Raw genomic sequence first — 20,677 nt, 5'->3', positions numbered from 1 at the left:
TAACAAAACTAATAACTAAATTACAAAAAAGACGTTGCAATAAATGAAATGTCAACAGAAAGAACTTCTTAAGTATCTGCGGAGGTGAATGGAATCACACTACAAGCACATAACCATACTTTAATGAAGAAGTGTACAAACAAAACCAAACAAATACAATAGCCATACATAGCAGTGGTTGAGGTTATGAAAAAGTTAATAATACCATAATGGAACAAGAAGTACTCCTTACAAAAATATGCCATAAAAACTTAAAATTACCCTTCCATTCAACTGAATCAGAACGTCTAGTGTAGAAATGGCCATGCACGTCAATATGTAACATTCCCAAACAATTTTTCTTTACGTCAATTCCTCAATCAATATGTAAAAAGCAAAAACAAAATCATAATTAAACTACTGCAAAATATGGATACTTGGCCAGTGCTCAAATACACAGGACTACAAGGACATTCATTGGCCTGCATAACAGGACCTACTTGTAAAACCACCTTACATGATATCAAAAGAATATGAACACATCATTCAACTATAAGAAATCTCGTCTATGAACTGTACTATGCTAAATGTCCTGCTTTAGCACTAGCAAGTTTAAATAACATTCTTCTACATGGTACAGCGAAAGAACTACTTCAAGAAATTGACTATATCCAGAAAAAATATTTTTGAAGTGAAAGCCATTTACAGAATGAAATAGCTTTTAACCAAATTAGCAACAATTCTACACATGGCAACCTTTTGCTAAACACATACAAAAAAGAAATACTAAAATGTAAAAGTACATCAGATGAAGTACCAAACCATGTATGTGTATGTTGCCGCAAAACTTTTTATAAAAGTAACACAAAAACTGTAGACCTATCATATAAAATAGAAGACAATGAAGATTCTAAATGGTTTGAATTGTCTTTCTACCTTATAGCAGAAAACAAATACAAAATAACTGACCCCTTAATACTTTGCAGTTACTGCACTACAAAACTTGACAACAACCAAACTCTTTCATCACGTGCTATCACAAATAATTTGGAATTACACCCACCACCAAAACCCCTACAAAAACTTAATTTATATGAGAGCATCATAATTCAAACAGTGCACCCATTTCAAGCAATAATACTCCTTCAACCAAAAACAGCAAAATTACCTCCCTCTGAATTGTTAAAAGGCATTCGTGGAAAAGTAGTTTATTTACCATTAGATCTAAAAGAAAATGTGCATACTCTAGGAGTGCAACATCCAATGCAGCAATCTTTAATTATCTTAGTAAATGGAGTACCTACAAAAGACAAAAAAAATTGGCAACAGCTGGTGGATTTACCAAAGTTAGACAAGCCTTGCAATATCTTAAAGAGAATAATGAATATTACAAAGAAATAAATATTGAAGAAAACTTGAAGGATAAAACTGAAATAATTCAAGAAAAACAAGAAACTGGTCAATTTGAGCTCCTAGATCCTGTTACAATATCAAATACTTTAGACCATTATACAATTCATCCTTTGCACTCTAATGACACCATAGAAAGGCACTGGAAATGTACCAAATGTGTCAAACAAAAGGATCACCAATCAGCATATGGGAAAAAAGTATAGAAACACATGCTTTTCCTCTACTCTTTCCTACTGGCAAAGGAGGAAGGTACGATGAAAGACCTATTCAAATATCAGCATCAGAATACCGCTCATTACGGATGTATTTTGAAGATCCCAGATTTAGACAAAATGTGGAATACATATTCCACCTACTCTTTGAAAGTGAACTAGCAACTTTATGTTACGGAGTTGCACACATATTAAAATCAGGATCACACTTTCAAAATATGACAGCTACACAATTATTACAAAAAGTGCATCAAAAGGATGAGGTTTTACAATCAAATATTACAAATCTATTGGCAAATATGCGTGGTACTAAAGAGTACTGGTTTCGACGTCATGGAGATGTACGTTGTATGATCAGAAACCTTGGCCCACGCACTTGGTTTGTTACATTAAGTTGTGCAGAATATGCATGGGAAGATTTACATTATTTCCTACGCATATCAAACAAAAACAAAACAAACATAGATATACTAACACCAGGAGAACTTTGTTCTTTGGATCCTGTTAATGTTTCAAGATAAATTCACCATCGCAACATTGCTATGCTACATTTTATTTGTAATAAAACTGTTCCTCCCCTTGGAGAAGTGCAACACTTCTTTTGGAGAAAAGAATACCAAGCCAGAGGAGCACCACATATCCACATGCTTTTATGGATTAAAGATGCTCCTAAATTTGGTCAAGACAGTGATGCCACTGCTTTACAGTTTATTGAAAAATATGTCACTTGTGAAATTCCATCAGAATCCACAAATAGTGATCTTCATGCACAAATTTTACAATTTCAAAGACACAAATGTGGCAAATATTATCGTCGAAAATACAAAAACAAAGGGAAATACTACACCAAATGCCGATTTGGTTTCCCTAGACCAGTTACAAATACAGGTCAAGTGAACCACCTCATGTCTTCAGTTAGACATAGTGTTAAAGGTAAGTCACCTAAAAATACATATTACATAAAAAGAAGAAGAAGAAGAAAAAAAGAAGAAGAAAAATGTATCAATGATTATAATGCAATCATTGCCCACTTATGGAATGCAAACATATATGTGCAGTACATTGCACACAAATCTACTATAGTTGCACGATATGTCACAGCATACTTAACCAAAGCAGAAAAGGCAGAGCTCCAAGACCTCTGGAATGACCTGTCATCAGATAAAACAGTGTCTCAGAAATGATACAGCTTGGGCATACAAATGCTCTCCCAAAGATAATGTGGATCATATGAAACAGCTGATCGTTTAACTGGTACTGCATTGTATGGTAAATCTGAAAATATAGTATGGCTAAGTCTTGGTCCAGCTAAACCTAGAAAAAGAGTTCTAAAATCATACGAAGATATAGAAAAAATAGCCAAACATGATCCCAACAGCCAAGACATTTTAAAAAACAATTTATTGGACACATACTACCCAAACAGAAGTAATACTTTGGAAACCATGTGTCTATACCACATAGCCCAAAACTACACATGCTAAAATAATATAAAACCTGATGAAAAAAAAAGGTAAATACAGAGTGACAAACTGTGAAGGCAGCTTAGTTAAACTCACTAAACCAAATTTAATTAATCTTATCAAATTGTCATTGAAGACTCCTCAACATAAAGAAGTATATTACATGTCCCTTCTACAACTCTGTAAACCATGGAGAAAAGAAGAAGAAATACTAGATAACTATGACTCATATGAAGATGCTTTCAAAGCAAATGAAAGCAATATAACTGATGTAAACTTTACACAATACAAAACAATGTTGCACAATGAACAGCAACACGAAGAAGAACTCCAGGCCCAACTAGATAAAAACACTCCTGACAGTAGTCAACCTTCTGTAACAGGAAGCCAAGAACCACTGGGAGAACCACTAATAATAAATGAGGCAGAATTAGCTATGATAGAAGTAGAAAACACCATGTGTCAGTATGAAGATAAAGAAGACTTAACTATACTACAATCAAAACTAAACAATAAACAACATAGCATTTTTGAAGAAGTAACAAAACAAATTGCACATGGTGTACAACATGAAAATGAAGAATGTTCCTGCCATAATTATAAACCTATACTACTGTACATCAGTGGTGAAGCTGGTTCTGGCAAAACATTCCTAATCAAAATCATCAGTAAATTCCTTCAACAATTGACAAACAACAAACTGTCAGCTGTTGTCACTGCCCCCACAGGTTTAGCTGCCTACAACATAGGTCGTGTCAGTTTACACCGATTACTACTATTGCCAGTAGAACACCAGAACAAATTAGACTATTACAAACTTTCTGCAGAAGCTGCAATGGAACTACGCAGAGTATTGAAACAAATGAAAATGCTACTAATAGATGAAGTGAGCATGGTCTCCAACCTAATGTTGGCTTTGATTCACCTCCGATTACAAGAAGTACTCAAAACAAACTATGAAGAGCTCTTTGCAGGAAAACACATTATTGTTTTCGGAGATCTTCTTCAGTTGACACCAGTAAAAGGTGAGCCTATTTTTAAAACATTAGGACACAAACTCTGCCGTAATAATGTTGGCAACATTGGAAATGTCAACCTTTGGCAACATTTCCAATACAGAGAATTAACAGAAAACATGCGCCAATCTGCAGATCTCACTTATGCCAACATCTTAAAAAGTATCAGAGTTGGTATACTTTCTAAAGAAGCAGAAGCGATATTGAAAACCCGGCAAATTAATGCACTTTATGGCGATAATGCATGTGCTACAGATGTTATTCGAACAATTAGCCCACAAAAATGTCAATTGTATGGCCTTAATGTCAACTCTTGCAAGCTGTTTCAAATTCAATGAAATAATGTTAAGTAAAGAAATGCAACCAATAATGGAAATTAGCACCACAGACAAACTAGATGTACATGGTATAACACTACCTATGTGTGACCAAGCCACAACAAGACTAAATAGTTTAGAAAGATCAATCTCAAACACAGCAGGCTTAGAAAAGATATTAAAATTATCATTAAATTGCAGAGTAATGCTTAAACGTAACCTTGACGTCGACCAAGGACTAGTTAATGGAGCACTGGGTACAGTTGTTGGCTTTCAAACATACCCATGTGACAACAAAATTCAGTTTGTCAATATACTCTTTGACAAACTTTCAGAAGTAAAAAGGATAGGACGCTCAACAGCTCGATTCCTTCTCTTCAAAGACATGTATGTACGCAGAGAACAATTTTCTCTAACTCTTGCATACGCAGTCACCATTCATAAATCACAAGATCTTACCCTAGATAAAGCATTGATAGATATTCGTAGCACAGTGTTTAAAGAAGGCATGAGCTACGTAGCACTATCACGCTTACGTACACTTGACAGTCTATTTCTAATCAACTTTGATGCAAGTAAAGTAAATGCTGATATTCCTTGCATTTTAGAATACAATAGACTTCGCTCACTATACACCCCCATCTAAACACATATTCTGTACCACGAAAAGTAAAACGTTGTAAAAGAAAACTAAATCAAACAGAAATGCAACAGGATGTCACTGCAAATCCTCCAAAGAGAGTAAAAGAAACTAAACTTCATCAAGTACCACAAACATAAAAGAACCCATTAGGGAAAGTAAACCAGGTACTTCATCAAAGAAGGAAGACAAACTAAAAAAAAAACAATCAGATACAGGACTACCTGGTCCATTTAAACTCTCAAATATAGTTGGAGTAAGTTGCTATGCAAATGTAGCAATGAATATTCTATTTCAATTGCCACCAATTGTTGACAACATTTACTTACACATAATATTACAATTGTGTTTGCAAATGTTAGTACTTCACAGAAATGCAACAAACAATCCTGATAACACGATAAGGGGGTAATTCATAGAATTTAGTGCACAAGTGGTGCACGCAGCTGGCGCACAGTGTGCACGTGTGAATCTCTGCGCCAGCCGCCTGTGCTAAAATCCATTTCCGCGCACAGCATATTCATGGATTTTAGCTACCAAAACCAGCCGTGGCGCACAGTGGTGCATCGACCCTGCAGCAGTGCCAGTTAAGCCCCAAATAACACCTCTCGCGCAGGGAAAAGCCATCAAAATCCCCAATCCAGCGCAAAGGGCTGCACTAACCCTGTACCAGCACGGCAAGCGGGGAACGTGTATTACTGGGGTTCGCGGGAAGATTCACACGTGATAGGCCCTGTGCGAGTGGTGTATGTGTATTACTAGGGTTCGCAGGAAGTTTCACACGCGGTAGGCCCTGTGCGAGTGGAGTACGTGTATTACTGGTGTTCCCAGGAATTTTCACACGCGATTGGCCCTGTGCGAGTGGGGTATGTGTATTACTGGGGTTCGCGGGAAGTTTCACATGCGATTGACCCTGTGCGAGTGGGGTACGTGTATTACTGGGTTTCACGGGAAGTTTCACATGCGATTGGCCCTGTGCAAGTGGGGTACGTGTATTACTGGGGTTTGTGGGATGCTTCACATGCGATTGGCCCTGTGAGAGTGGGGTATGTGTGTTACTGGGGTTCGCGGGAAGTTTCACACACGAAAGGGCCTGTGCGAGTGGGGTATGTGTATTACTGGGGTTCGTGGGAAGTTTTGCACGCGAAAGGGCCTGTGCGAGTGGGGTACGTGTATTACTGGGGTTCGCGGGAAGTCTCACACGCGATTGGATCTGGGTACGTGTATTTCAGGGGTTCGTCAGAAGTTTCACTCGCGATTGGCCCTGTGCGAGTGGGGTACATGTATTACTGGGGTTCGCGGGAAGTCTCACATGCGATTGGATCCGGGTACGTGTATTTCGGGGGTGCACGGGAAGTTTCACACGCGATTGGCCCTGTGCGAGCGGGGTACGTGTATAACTGGGGTTTGCATGAAGTCTCACACGCGATTGGAGCACGGCACGTGTATTTCGGGGGTGCGCGGGGAGTCCTACATGTGAATTGGCTGTGTGGGTCCTCCCAGGTGTTCCCTCTACACCCTCCACGGCCGCTGCAGGCAGCCCACACCACAGGGGACTACCCTGCACCCCTGGTCATGTCCCGCAGGCAGCCCATCCACCATGGGCATGCCCCCTAGCCAAGCCACATGTCAGCTTGTACTACTGATCACCAACTCATGTCCCCCTGCACTCCCCCAGCAGTGTGGGGCACCTGCCAGCAGGCCCCCACTCATGTCCCCCTGCACCCTTACCCCCCAGCAGTGCAGGGCACCTGCCAGCAGGCCCCCACTCATGTCCCCCTGCCCCCACGTCATGATGATCCTCAATCATGGCCCTTATGGCCAGCTTCCCCAGCCCAAAGACCCAACCAAGTATTGCATCCAACCACATAGAAAAGGCAATTACATGATACAACCCCTAAGGCAAGTATGTAAATGAACACATGTCCGTCACACACACATAATGGGTGTAAGTGAATGTGAAAACCCATATCATGACATGCATGAAACCAATGAGATAATACCACACATCGAAGTATGAAGAAAAAAATGTATTAAACACAACATGAATGTAATTAAAAGAAAACACACAACAATGGGAATAATTAAAGAAATGCTGCATGTCCGTATAAGAATAAAAAACAAGAAATCATAATCCAAAGAAATCCAAAAGAAATGGTGTCCAAAGTCACAGTCCAACAAAGCAAATCCACGGGAAAAAATAAAGTGAAATCCATTGCTCCATGGTGAAAATAAAAAAAATGAGAATAATACAATGGTGAACTATGTACAAATGAACAATCCAGGGTCCATCATGAGCCCAACTGATGAAATGAAACCTACCAAAAATACTACCTAATAAAAAACGATATACAAAAACGTGGTGCATTGTCCAAGCGCAACCAAAATAAAAAAGAAAAGGAAAGGAAACCTAACACTATCTAACTATATACAATGCCGGCGGGCAAGTCCTGTGGCTCACTCTGCGGTGTCTGCGGTGTCTCGCAGGGAGGCACTCATGGCCTGTTCCAACTCCCTGCACTCATGGCACTCTGCTCGCCTCAACGCCCGACACATTTAGAACTCCGCTCTGACCATGGTGAGCCGCGCCTCTTCTGCCCGTGGCCGCTCTGCATCTATGCGCTGGCCCAACCGCAGCCACACGGAAGACACATCCATTCCAAGGTCCTCCTGCCCTCTGGCCGATGCCTGCCCCTGTGATGTCGATGGCCCCGAGCCATCATTGGTCCCACCTAGAGCCTGCTCCTGCTGCTGCTGCTGTCCATGTGCCCTGTCCGACGATGACTGCACATCCTCCATCAGCTGGTCTCCAGTTGTGGTATCCACCCCTGCTGGACTGCCGACTCCCGAATGTGGCAGGGATGGGATCTCCACCAAGCTGGCTGTGTTGGTCAGGCCAGGTCCACAGGGGGCCCTGGTGGAATCTGGGCCAGAAGACGGCAGGGAGAACGACTGGCGCATAGTCTCCACAGAGGAGGAGAGGTCCGCCAGAGTGCGTGTCACATGTAGGAACCCACCAACCAGGGCCCATCCCAAAAGTGCCACATCGCAACGCTGCTCTTCGTGATGGTGTGCGTTCTCTGCCCAGGAAGAACGCACGTCATCACGAATGTTACGCGTGCGCAACGTGACACCAATCAGGACAGAGCGCAAACGTTCATGGGATCCCTTGTCCGCAGGTATTGGAGAGGCAGATGACATGGCACCCTCCCCTGCCTGCGGATGGGCCTGGGACGGGGCCTCCCTGCTGGTGTATGGTGGTGCAGTCACAGGGTCAAGGACAGGGGCATGCACAGGCCCCTCCACGGTGACCTGTGCTGCCTCCTGACCCTGGCCCTGGACTGCACCACTTGCACCAGTGGTACTACCCCCAACAGGCCACATGTGCGGCTCAGTAGCGGGCTCCTTCTCTTCTGTGGAGACCACCAACCTGGATGTCTCTGTACTGTCTTCCGCCATTGCAAGCCCCTGTGGGGGCTCACCCGGCCCTTCCACCCCAGCCTTAGTGGCAGATGCGGCACCAGATGGCAAGTCCTGGGAGTGTGGCTGGGCCTCGTGTCGCCGCACAGTGGAGGCATCCCCGCCACTTGGCTCCACAGCGCCGTCTCCGCCCTATTCTTCACTTGACGCTGTGTAGAGGGAAACATAGAACACAAGCATCAGGGTACAGTACAGTATTCCCCTAGACAGAAAGCAATAACACATGTGTGGCAGTGTCTAACGTCACTTCCATCCTGTCCCTCCACAACACATGGGTGAATGCACGCAACACACATGCATAAACAGGCATGGCGCCTGCAATCAACATCAGCATCCATGTACAAGGGCATCTATTAATAAAAATGTTGCCTTCAAACTCACATGCATCCTGGCTCACACTGATCTCATACACACACATCACCGGAGGGTCATGCATCATGCCTTGTACACCACAGACACAGTGGATAGACACAGTGCATACAACGGTGACCGCACTGCATGAGTGAATATACACATCATCACAGACATATGTCATGAATCCATGGGGTATCGAAGTCACAAACACACTTCTCAAACACACACACATGTGCACCATACATGTACATGACAGCAGCACCGATCCCTCACACCCCCACCATGTGCAAGAACAGACACTGGCATGCTTTCATGTGTGCATTTGCCATACAGCTCCCCATCAGCTCCCCATGTAGCATTGGAACTCATGCACCAACCATGTGGTTCACACATTACTGGTCTCACATGCATGACCATGATGTCCCTGTACACACACATCCATACATGGCCCATGTCACACATACAGGCAAGTATCAGACTACCAGCACACTGCAACATGCCCTGTCTCGCACACCAATGCTTGGCCACTTACCGCACAACTCCAGATGGGTCTTCCTCTGAAGGATCTAGGCGTGGAGCGCTGGGCACACGTGTTCCAGGACCCTCATCTGGATGTCACTCATGCTGACCCAGCCCCCCCCGCGAGGCGCCGGGCCTTGTGGAGGGTCCTGGACCTGAAGTCCTCCCAGCGCTTCTTGACGTGCTTGATGTCGCGGGTTGCCACCCCCTCCGTGTTGATGGCAACCACTACGTCTTCCCAGATCCTCTCCCGTACTTCCTTGTTGGTGCATGATGTTCTGAAGAGGGCATCATAATGCCCCAGAACATGCTCCACCAGGACACCAACTTTCTTCACACTGAAGCTGGTGGCCCTCTGCCTTTCTGGCTGGGGGTCGCCAGTGGTCTCAGATGGTGTTTGCCCCCACATGGCGACCGCCGAGGCAGGCGTGGGTGGACAACTGTGTCCTGGGGCTGGGCTGTGGAGCGATGGTATCCCAGTCGGGAGTCTTCTGTTCCAGCAGGGGTGGACACAGCAACTGGAACCCTGCGTGTGTTTTCCAGCCGTTGGGGTTCACACGCTATTACTTCACAGCGGGTGGTTGTTGGCTACGCGTTCTTCTACACACAAGGCAGAAGGCGAGTGGTATCCTGCTCGTCCAGGGCCAATCGCTTGTGAAACTTCCCGCGAACCCCAGGAATCACGTACCCCACTCGCACAGGGCCCTTTCGCGTGTAAAACTTCCTCCGAACCCCAGCAATACACGTACCCCACTCGCACAGGGCCCTTTTGCGTGTAAAACTTCCCACGAACCCCAGTAATACACGTACCCCACTCGCACAGGGCCCTTTCATGTGTAAAACTTCCTGCGAACCCCAGTAATACACGTACCCCACTCGCACAGGGCCAATCGCGTGTGAAACTACCAGGGAACCCCAGTAATACATGTACCTCTCTCGCACAGGGCTCTTTCGCATGTAAAACTTCCCGTGAACCCCAGGAATACACGTACACAACTCGCACAGGGTCCTTTCGCGTTTGAAACTACCCGGGAACCCCATTAATACGTGTACCCCACTCGCACAGGGCCCTTTCGCGTGTAAAACTTCCCACCAACCCAGTAATACACATACCCCACTCGTACAGGGCCAATCGCGTGTAAAACTTCCCGCGAACCCCAGTAATACACCTACCCCACTCGCACAGGGCCCTTTCGTGTGTAAAACTTCCAGCGCACCCCCGGAATACACGCACACGCTATTTTTCACACAGCGGGTGTCGTGTTTGTCGCGTACCCCTTTTTTTTACGGCCATACTGGCCTGCCTGTTGATCGCGTACCATTTGTTTGGGCTCCTGGCTGCCAAACTGTACTACGTGTGTCATTTTTGCACGCACGTGGGCTACTGGGGGGCGCTTTTCTCTTTTTCTTCTTTTTATGGGGTACCTGTGTGTTGCGTGCACGTCATTTATCCTAGGGGGCCACAGTATGGGACATTCATCATAGCTGTATATATGTGCTTTTTTTTTGCGCACACTTTTGTAATGCACAGGGACGCTACTGCCTGCCTTCGTGTGGCGACGTGTTTAGGCCTGTGCGTGTCTTTGCCCGTGCGCGGGTTTGCCCTATTCGATTCCATGAATATGTGTGGTTTGCGTGCGTGTTGGCATTCCGTGTACTTCCCAGCAGTAGTTTAGTTTAGTTTATTCATTTGTATTGCGCACCAGACCCGAGGGTATGAGGGCGCATGAGCAGCAAGGTGATTCAAAGCTTGGTTACAGGATGCTTATACTTTACATTACATAATTATACTTTACATTACATAATTACAGTGTGACGATGAAGGAACATGTGTACAGTTTGGCAGGAGAGAATGCAGTAGTTGTATTTAAAGAATTATAAATATATACAAGTTTAGTATTACAAATTTACAGATTCTCTTAAAGCATGCAACGCGGAGAGCAGCCGTGTGGTGTTAGAGGTGTTAGTGGTTCGTGTTCTTTAACCAATGGATGTAGTTGCGTCTAAAAAGTGAGTAAGGTTGGGGAGTTCTGAGCGATGGTGGTAGGGAGTTCCAGTGTTGGGGTGCTTTCACCTGGAAGCTGTTGCCACCCATTTTAGTGCGTTTAAACCTGGGGACGGTGAGCAGATTAGCATTGGAGGTTCTGGTGGGTCTGATGGGGCTGTGTTTGCATACTCTGTCTGCCAGATAGCGTGGGGCAGCATTATTCAGGCATTTGTGGGTGAGCGATGCTACTTTAAGCAGGATTTTGTCTGTTGTGCTGAGCCAGTTATGGGATTTCCTGATATTGGAAATGTGTTCCCTCCTGGGAATATTGAGTGCTGCCCTAAGGGCGTTGTTTTGTAGCGTCTGAATTTTGTTGGTGATTTGTTTGGTGGCTCCTATGTAGAGGGCGTTACAATAGTCCAGTTTGGATAATACCAATGCTCTGGCTAGTGTAGTGCAGCTGTGGGTGGAGAGGAAGGGTTTGGCTGCTCTTATGAGCTTACATGTGTAGGCCGTAGAGCATGCCATCGAGCTAACCTGTTTGTGGAAGGTTAGGGAGGAGTCGAGGTATATTCCTAGGGTTTTTACTTCTTTCGAAACCTTGATTAGGTTCCCATCTATGATGAAGTTGGCATAATTGTGGTCGAGTTTGGTTAGGTTGGACGTAGAACCAAGGATGATGAGTTCAGTTTTGTCATCATTCAGGCATAGACTGTGCGAAGCCATCCATGCCTGGATGATGAGATACACCCTGTTCACCAAGGCCAAATCCTGGTTGTAATCTCCCGTCAACGGGATGAGGATCTGTGTATCATCGGCGTAGTTAGTGTAGGTGATACCCAGGCCATCTAGATCATCAAACAGGGGCTTTGTGAACACGTTGTACAGAGTGGGGAAGACGCAAGAGCCCTGTGGGACTCCACATGTAATGGGGATGGGTTTGGCGGCGGCAGAGGAGGAGAAGACTCGCATGGATCTGTTGTTGAGGAATGACTCAATCCAACTGATGGCTTCTTGTGAAAAGTGGGCAGCTGAGTCTAAATGATTACATAGGATTTTATGGTCAACTAGGTCAAACGCCGCAGAGAGGTCTAGCAGGAGTAGTAATGCAGTTTTCCCGTTATCTCTAAGGTCGTCTATTTGGGCTTTCAGATCTATCAGGGCTGTTTCAGTTCCATGTTGGGGTCTGAAGCCGGATTGTCTTATTCCTAGAAGGTGGTTTGTTTCAAGATATTTTTGAATTTGTTGGTATGCTGTCTTGCCTAGTATCTTGAGCAGGAATGGGACGGTGGTAATCGGTCTGTAGTTGGTTGGGATGGACGGGTCAAGGGAGGGTTTTTTGAGGAGAGGGAGGACCCAGGACTCTTTAAGGTTACTGGGGACTGTTCCTGAGGAAAAAGAGGCATTGATGAGTCTGGTGATGAATGGCGAGAGGTCTCGTGCCGCGTCTTTAATGATTTGTGGGGGGCAGAGGTCACCTTTGCAGTTGGAGGGTTTAAGGCCAAGAATTATTTTTTCTACTTCGAGGGAAGAGACTTTGGAAAAGCTGAAGCGAGCAGTGTTAGGTGTGTGGTGTGAGGGTGGCGGGCTCGAGTGGGCGTTGATGGGGTTGGTAAGATTGGTGAGGGAGTCTTTCTTATTTTTAATTTTTGTTTGAAGGCCAGTGACTTTGTTGTTTAGTGCATTTTGGACACTGGTGCACCATTGTTTGTTTTTAACGCAAGTATCTGGGATTGTTACCGGGGTTTCCAATTCTTTCAGGATAGTAAATAATTCTCTGGAGCTGGAGTTGGATTGGGAGATTCTCTGGTTATAGGATTCTTGTTTGGCCGCTATGATTTCTTTTTTATAGTTGGCCGTTATTTTGTTAAGCAATAGTTGTTGTCTCCAGACTTGTTCCAGTTTACTCTTTTCCAATCTAAGGGTTTTAAGATGGCTGGAGAACCATTGGTTGAGGTGCTTTTTTGGTTTGGATTTTCTAAGTTTCAATGGTGCAATGGCGTCTAAGGCTATGCGCATGGTGTTGTTATAGCCTTCTACGAGGTCATAGGGATTAGAGTCTTAGAGTTGGCTTAGTGTAGGAAGAATGAGTGGGATCAGTTTTTCTACTGTGATATTTTTTTTGCTTCTCGTGTGGATGGCTGGGGCTAGTGCCATGTTGGTTGTAGGGCTTGAGGCCTCAAGTGAGAAGGAGAGGAGGTGGTGGTCGGTCCAGGATTGGGGAGTGTTGTTAGTGATCGATACGGCACAGTTATAGTCTGCTATCCAATCAAGGGTTCTCCATTTGTTATGGGTGGGGCTGGTTACTTTTTGTGTGAAGCCTAGTTCAGACAGGGTGTTACTGATGAGAGTGGCTTGATTGTCTTTGGGGTCTTTGTAGCCTAAATTGAAGTCTCCTAAGAGAAGGCATTGTGAGGAGTTTTTTAGGTTGTCGGTAAGGATGGCATTGAGGTCTTCCTCGAAAGATCCCGGGGGTCCGGGCGGTCTGTATAGTAAATGAATGGATATTGTTTGGGAGTTAGCGATGGGTAGTTTGGCTGTAAGAGATTCACATGATGGGTGGTGTGTGGCGGAGTTGAGTCTGATGTTAAGGTGGGTCTTGGCAATGATGGCCAAGTTACGCCTTCTTTTTCAAGCGTTGTTCCCGATTCCACATGTTACGCCCTGTGTCCTGCCCCCTTTTTGGTGTACGCGCGGACGTTGTGCACTTTCCCTGTGTGCGTCGCGCACAGCGTTTGAGCTGTTGCAATGACGTGTGCGCCCGTGTGCGCCATGCTCGGGTTTGGCGTGCATCCCAAGGAAAACACACGCAGGGACTTCCATGAATCGCACGCATGCACGTGCGCCAGTTTTTTCATGCTTGTGCCTGTTTGCACCAAGATTTTTGGCGCACGTTTGTTCCATGAATCGGCCCCATAGTGTTTATGGAATAAGACAACAATTGGACTACTGTGCTGGAATGGTTAAATTCACTATAAACTCACAGGAAGATCTACAAGAATGTCTAATGTACTTACTAAAAGTACTGGAGAATAAAAACATACCTATGAATGAAATCTGCCAGATTTCATACATGTGGAAACATACATGCACTCTCTGCAACAATGTGACACAAGAAGAAATCCCCAATGAACGCTTCATATAAATATCAATACCTAATTGTGAATCCATTACATTTCAGCAACTTGTACAAAATGCAAACCATGGTAGATTATGTACTACCTGCAATTCGGATAATCGATCCACGTTAGTAATACATACACATAGTAAATACGTAATACTAATGCTTCTACGTTACAATGCAGATGGTACCAAAGACAACTGCAAGCTGACTGGATTCACACATGGTCAAATATCACTTGGTAAGAAAACCTTCACAACAATAGGTATAATCTACCACGCAGGAGCCACAACCAATTCAGGGCACTACACTGCATATATAAAAAAGAAATGTGGATGAGTTTAATGTAATGATAGTACCATTACTCTAAAGCAGAGATTACAAGCAAATCTTACAAACGCTTATTTAATGTTAATGTTAATGTTCTTAAAACCAAAATTTCATAACTAAACTGTACTTAAACCTTAAGTAAACTTATAGTAAAAAAATATAAACTGTTAGAATATTTCAAAAGCTAACTGCCCAAAGATTCTACCACAACTAATCAGATAAATGAATACCACTAAATTAGAGCGAGAAGTTGACAGTTAGAATACGCCAATTGGTATCTAACTGTCCCAAAATTTAACAATATCCAAACAGATAAATCAATACCACTAAAATATATTTCAAAAAAACACTTAGAATACACCTACTGGTATCTAACTGCTCCAAAGTGTTACAATATCCAAACAAATAAATAATATGTTACTGCTCCAAAAAACTGCAACAAGCCAATGTATAAAGCATTAGCCAGAAACAACAAGTGAACACTGAAAACAAATAAATAAACTGTAGCATAACAGAAAAAGTTTTTTTTTTTATCCAACATGGATTTTTTTTTCTCCCGCAGACCCAATGATTTTAGCAACAAACACAGAAACTGAGCAAATTGCACAGTACTGTGGTTTGTAATCTACTAAATATGAGGGTCAAAAAAAAAAATGTTGATTATACAATGTAATAAGTCATTACAAAATACTAATACTAACATGCTATTTTCTTTTATCACAGAAATGAACAAGAAATACATGAACTCCAGTTACTAAACCAAATAATAAGTATATTATAATAAGTACAACCATGCGCCCAAGACTATATGCCCTGGCCACAACCACCACAGCATATCACACCCATAGTGGCTTATAACTTTGTTACTTATAAATTTGTTTTTGACTCAAAGTTATAAGCAACTATGAGTGTGATATGCTGCGGTGGTTGTAGCAGGGCATAGAGTCTTGGGTGCATGGCCATGCACCAACCACTCTATGACCTGGCCACAACCACTGCAGCATATCACACCCATAGAGTCAAACATTTCAGATATGGCCTATGGAAACTTTTAATGTCCGCGGACATTATGAGTCTTCTTAGAACACTTTCAACTTGCCAGCGAACAATACGGACAGCGTCCTCAGAACACCCCCATTTTTTATTTGCAAACATTTCAGGACACCGCAAGTGTTCTTAGAACACATTCAACTTGCAAGAGAACAATACGGACAGCGTCCTCAGAACACCCCCATTTATTTATTTGCTAACATTTCAGGACATTGCGACTGTTCTTAAAACACATTCAACTTGCCAGCGAACAATACGGACAGCGTCTTCAGTACATCCCCTACGAACATTTCAGGACACCGCGAGGGTTTTTAGAACACTTTCAACTTGACAGCGAACAATACTGACAGCGTCCTCAGGACACCCCAATTTTGTTTATTTGCAAACATTTCAGGACACCGTAAGTGTTCTTAGAACACATTCAACTTGCCAGTGAACAATACGGACAGCGTCCTCAGGACACCCCCATTTTGTTTATTTACAAACATTTCAGAACACCACGAGTGTTCTTAGATCACATTCAACTTCCCATCGAACAATACGGACAGCGTCATCAGGACACCCCCATTTTGTTTATTTACGAACATTTCAGGACACCACAAGTGTTCTTAGAACACATTCAATTTGCAAGAGAACAATATGGACAGCGTCCTCAGAAAACCCCCATTTTTTTATTTGCGAACATTTCAGGACAGCGCAAGTGTTCTTAGAACACATTCAACTTGCCAGCGAACAATACGGACAGCGTCTTCAGGACACCCCCTACGAACATTTCAGGACACCGCAAGGGTTCTTAGAACACTTTCAACTTGACAACGAACAATACGGACAGTGTCCTCAGGACACCCCCATTTTGTTTATTTGCAAACATTTCAGGACACTGCGAGTGTTCTTAGAACACATTCAACTTGCCATCGAACAATACGGACAGCGTCCTTAGGACACCTCCATTTTGTTTATTTATGAACATTTCAGGACACCACAAGAGTTCTTAGAACACATTCAACTTTCCAGAGAACAATACGGACAGCGTCCTCAGGAAACCCCCATTTTGTTTATTTACGAACATTTCAGAACACTGCGAGTGTTCTTAGAACACATTCAACTTGCCAGAGAACAATATGGACAGCGTCTTCAAGACACCCCCTACAAACATTTCAGGACACAGCGAGTGTTCTTAGAACACTTTAAACTTGACAACGAATAAAACGGACAGCCTCCTCAGAACATCCCCATTGTGTTAATTTACGAACATTTCAGGACACCACAAGTGTTCTTAGAACACATTCAAATTGACATCGAACAATACGAACAGCGTCCTCAGGACACCCCCATTTTGTTTATTTACGAACATTTCAGGACACCACAAGTGTTCTTAGAACACATTCAACTTGCAAGAGAACAATAGGGACAGCGTCCTCAGGACACCCCCATTTTGTTTATTTATGAACATTTCAGAACACCGCGAGTGTTCTTAGAACACATTCAACTTCCCATCGAACAATACGGACAGCGTCCTCAGGACACCCCCATTTTGTATATTTGCGAACATTTCAAGACACCACGAGTGTTCTTAGAACACATTCAACTTGCCAGAGAACAATACGGACAGCGTCTTCAGGACACCACCTATGAACATTTCAGGACACACCGAGATTTCTTAGAACACTTTAAACTTGACAACGAATAAAACGGACAGCGTCCTCAGAACATCCCCATTTTGTTTATTTACAAACATTTCAGGACACCACAAGTGTTCTTAGAACACATTCAACTTGCAAGAGAACAATACGGACAGCGTCCTCAGAACACCCCCATTTTTTTATTTGCGAACCTTTCAGGACACCGCGAGTGTCCTTAGAACACATTCAACTTGCCAGCGAACAATACGGACAGCGTCTTCAGCACACCCCCTACGAACATTTCAAGACACCGCAAGGGTTCTTAGAACACTTTCAACTTGACAACGAACAATACGGACAGTGTCCTCAGGACACCTTCATTTTGTTTATTTGCAAACATTTCAGGACACCGCGAGTGTTCTTAGAACACATTCAACTTGCCAGAGAACAATACGGACAGCGTCCTCAGGACACCCCCATTTTGTTTATTTTACGAACATTTCAGAGCACTGCCAGTGTTCTTAGAACACATTCAACTTCCCATTGAACAATACGGACAGCATCCAGAGGATGCCCCCATTTTGTTTATCTATGAACATTTCAGGACACCACGAGTGTTCTTAGAACACATTCAACTTGCCAGAGAACAATACGGACAGCGTCTTCAGGACACCCCCTACGAACATTTCAAGACACAGCGAGTGTTCTTAGAACACTCTAAACTTGACAACGAATAAAACGGACAGCCTCCTCAGAACATCCCCATTATGTTTATTTACGAACATTTCAGGACACCACAAGTGTTCTTAGAACACATTCAATTTGCAAGAGAACAATACAGACAGCGTCCTCAGAACACCCCCATTTCTTTATTTGCGAACATTTCAGGACACCGCGAGTGTCCTTAGAACACATTCAACTTGCCAGCGAAAAATACAGACAGCGTCTTCAGGACACCCCCTAAGAACATTTCAGGACACCACGAGTGTTTGTAGATCACTTTCAACTTGACAACGAACCATACGGACAGCGTCCTCAGGACACCGACATTTTGTTTATTTGCGAACATTTCGGACACCGCGAGTGTTCTTAGAACACATTCAACTTGCAAGAGAACAATACGGACAGCGTCCTCAGAACACCCCCATTTTTTTATTTGCGAACATTTCAGGACACCGCGAGTGTTCTTAGAACACATTCAACTTGCGAGCGAACAATACGGACAGCGTCTTCAGGACACCCCCTACGAACATTTCAGGACACCGCGAAGGTTCTTAGAATACTTTCATCTTGACAACGAACAATACGGACAGCGTCCTTAGGACACCACAAATTTTGTTTATTTGCAAACTTTTCTGGACATCGCGAGGGTTCTTAGAACACTTTCAACTTGACAACGAACATTACGGACAGCGTCCTCAGGACAACCCCATTTTGTTTATTTACGAACATTTCAGGACACCACAAGTGTTCTTAGAACACATTCAACTTGCCAGAGAAAAACACGGACAGCGTCCTCAGGACACCCCCATTTTGTTTATTTCCGAACATTTCAGAACATCGCGAGTGTTCTTAGAACACATTCAACTTCCCATTGAACAATACGGACAGCGTCCTCAGGACACCCCCATTTTGTTTATTTCCGAACATTTCAGGACACCACGCGTGTTCTTAGAACACATTCAACTTGCCAGAGAACAATACGGACAGCGTCTTCAGGACACCCCCTACGAACATTTCAGGACACAGCGAGTGTTCTTAGAACACTTTAAACTTGACAACGAACAAAACGGACAGCGTCCTCAGAACACTCCCATTCTTTCATTTGCGAACATTTCAGGACACCGCGATTGTCCTTAGAACACATTCAACTTGCCTGCGAACAATACAGAGAGCGTCTTCAGGACAACCCCTACGAACATTTCAGGACACCGCGAGTGTTCTTAGAACACTTTCAACTTGACAACGAACAATACGGACAGCATCCTCAGAAAACCTCCATTTCATTTATTTGCGAACATTTCAGGACACCGCGAGTGTTCTTAGAACACATTCAACTTGCAAGAGAACAATACGGACAGCGTCCTCAGAAAACCCCCATTTATTTATTTGCGAACATTTCAGGACACCGCAAGTGTTCTTAGAACACATTCAACTTGCCAGTGAACAATACGGACAGCGTCTTCAGGACACCCCCCAAGAACATTTGAGGACACCGCAAGGGTTCTTAGAAGACATTCAACTTGCCATCGAACAATACGGACAGCATCCTCAGGACACCCCCATTTTGTTTATTTACGAACATTTCAGAACACCGCAAGTGTTCTTAGAACACATTCAACTTCCCATCGAACAATACGGACAGCGTCCACAGGACGCCCCCATTTTGTTAATCTTTGAACATTTCAGGACACCACAAGTATTCTTAGAACACATTCAACTTGCCAGAGAACAATACGGACAGCGTCTTCAGGACACCCCCTACAAACATTTCAGGATACAGCGAGTGTTCTTAGAACACTTTAAACTTGACAACGAACAAAACGGACAGCGTCCTCAGAACACCCCCATTTTTTTTATTTGCGAACATTTCAGGACACTGCGAGTGTCCTTAGAACACATTCAACTTGCCAGCGAACAATACAGACAGCGTCTTCAGCACACCCCCTACGAACATTTCAAGACACCGCAAGGGTTCTTAGAACACTTTCAACTTGACAACGAACAATACGGACAGTGTCCTCAGGACACCTTCATTTTGTTTATTTGCAAACATTTCAGGACACCGCAAGTGTTCTTAGAACACATTCAACTTGCCATCGAACAATACGGACAGCGTCCTCAGGACACCCCCATTTTGTTTATTTATGAACATTTTAGGACACCACAAGAGTTCTTAGAACACATTCAACTTGCCAGAGAACAATACGGACAGCGTCCTCAGGACACCCCCATTTTGTTTATTTTACGAACATTTCAGAGCACTGCCAGTGTTCTTAGAACACATTCAACTTCCCATTGAACAATACGGACAGCATCCAGAGGATGCCCCCATTTTGTTTATCTATGAACATTTCAGGACACCACGAGTGTTCTTAGAACACATTCAACTTGCCAGAGAACAATACGGACAGCGTCTTCAGGACACCCCCTACGAACATTTCAAGACACAGC

The sequence above is a fragment of the Ambystoma mexicanum genome, chromosome 4p, assembly GCF_040938575.1.
Source record: "Ambystoma mexicanum isolate Mex_15411 chromosome 4p, UKY_AmexF1_1, whole genome shotgun sequence".
Classification (NCBI taxonomy): Eukaryota; Metazoa; Chordata; class Amphibia; order Caudata; family Ambystomatidae; genus Ambystoma; species Ambystoma mexicanum.
The sequence above is the reverse complement of the archived record's forward strand: the minus strand, read 5'-3'. Positions refer to the sequence as shown.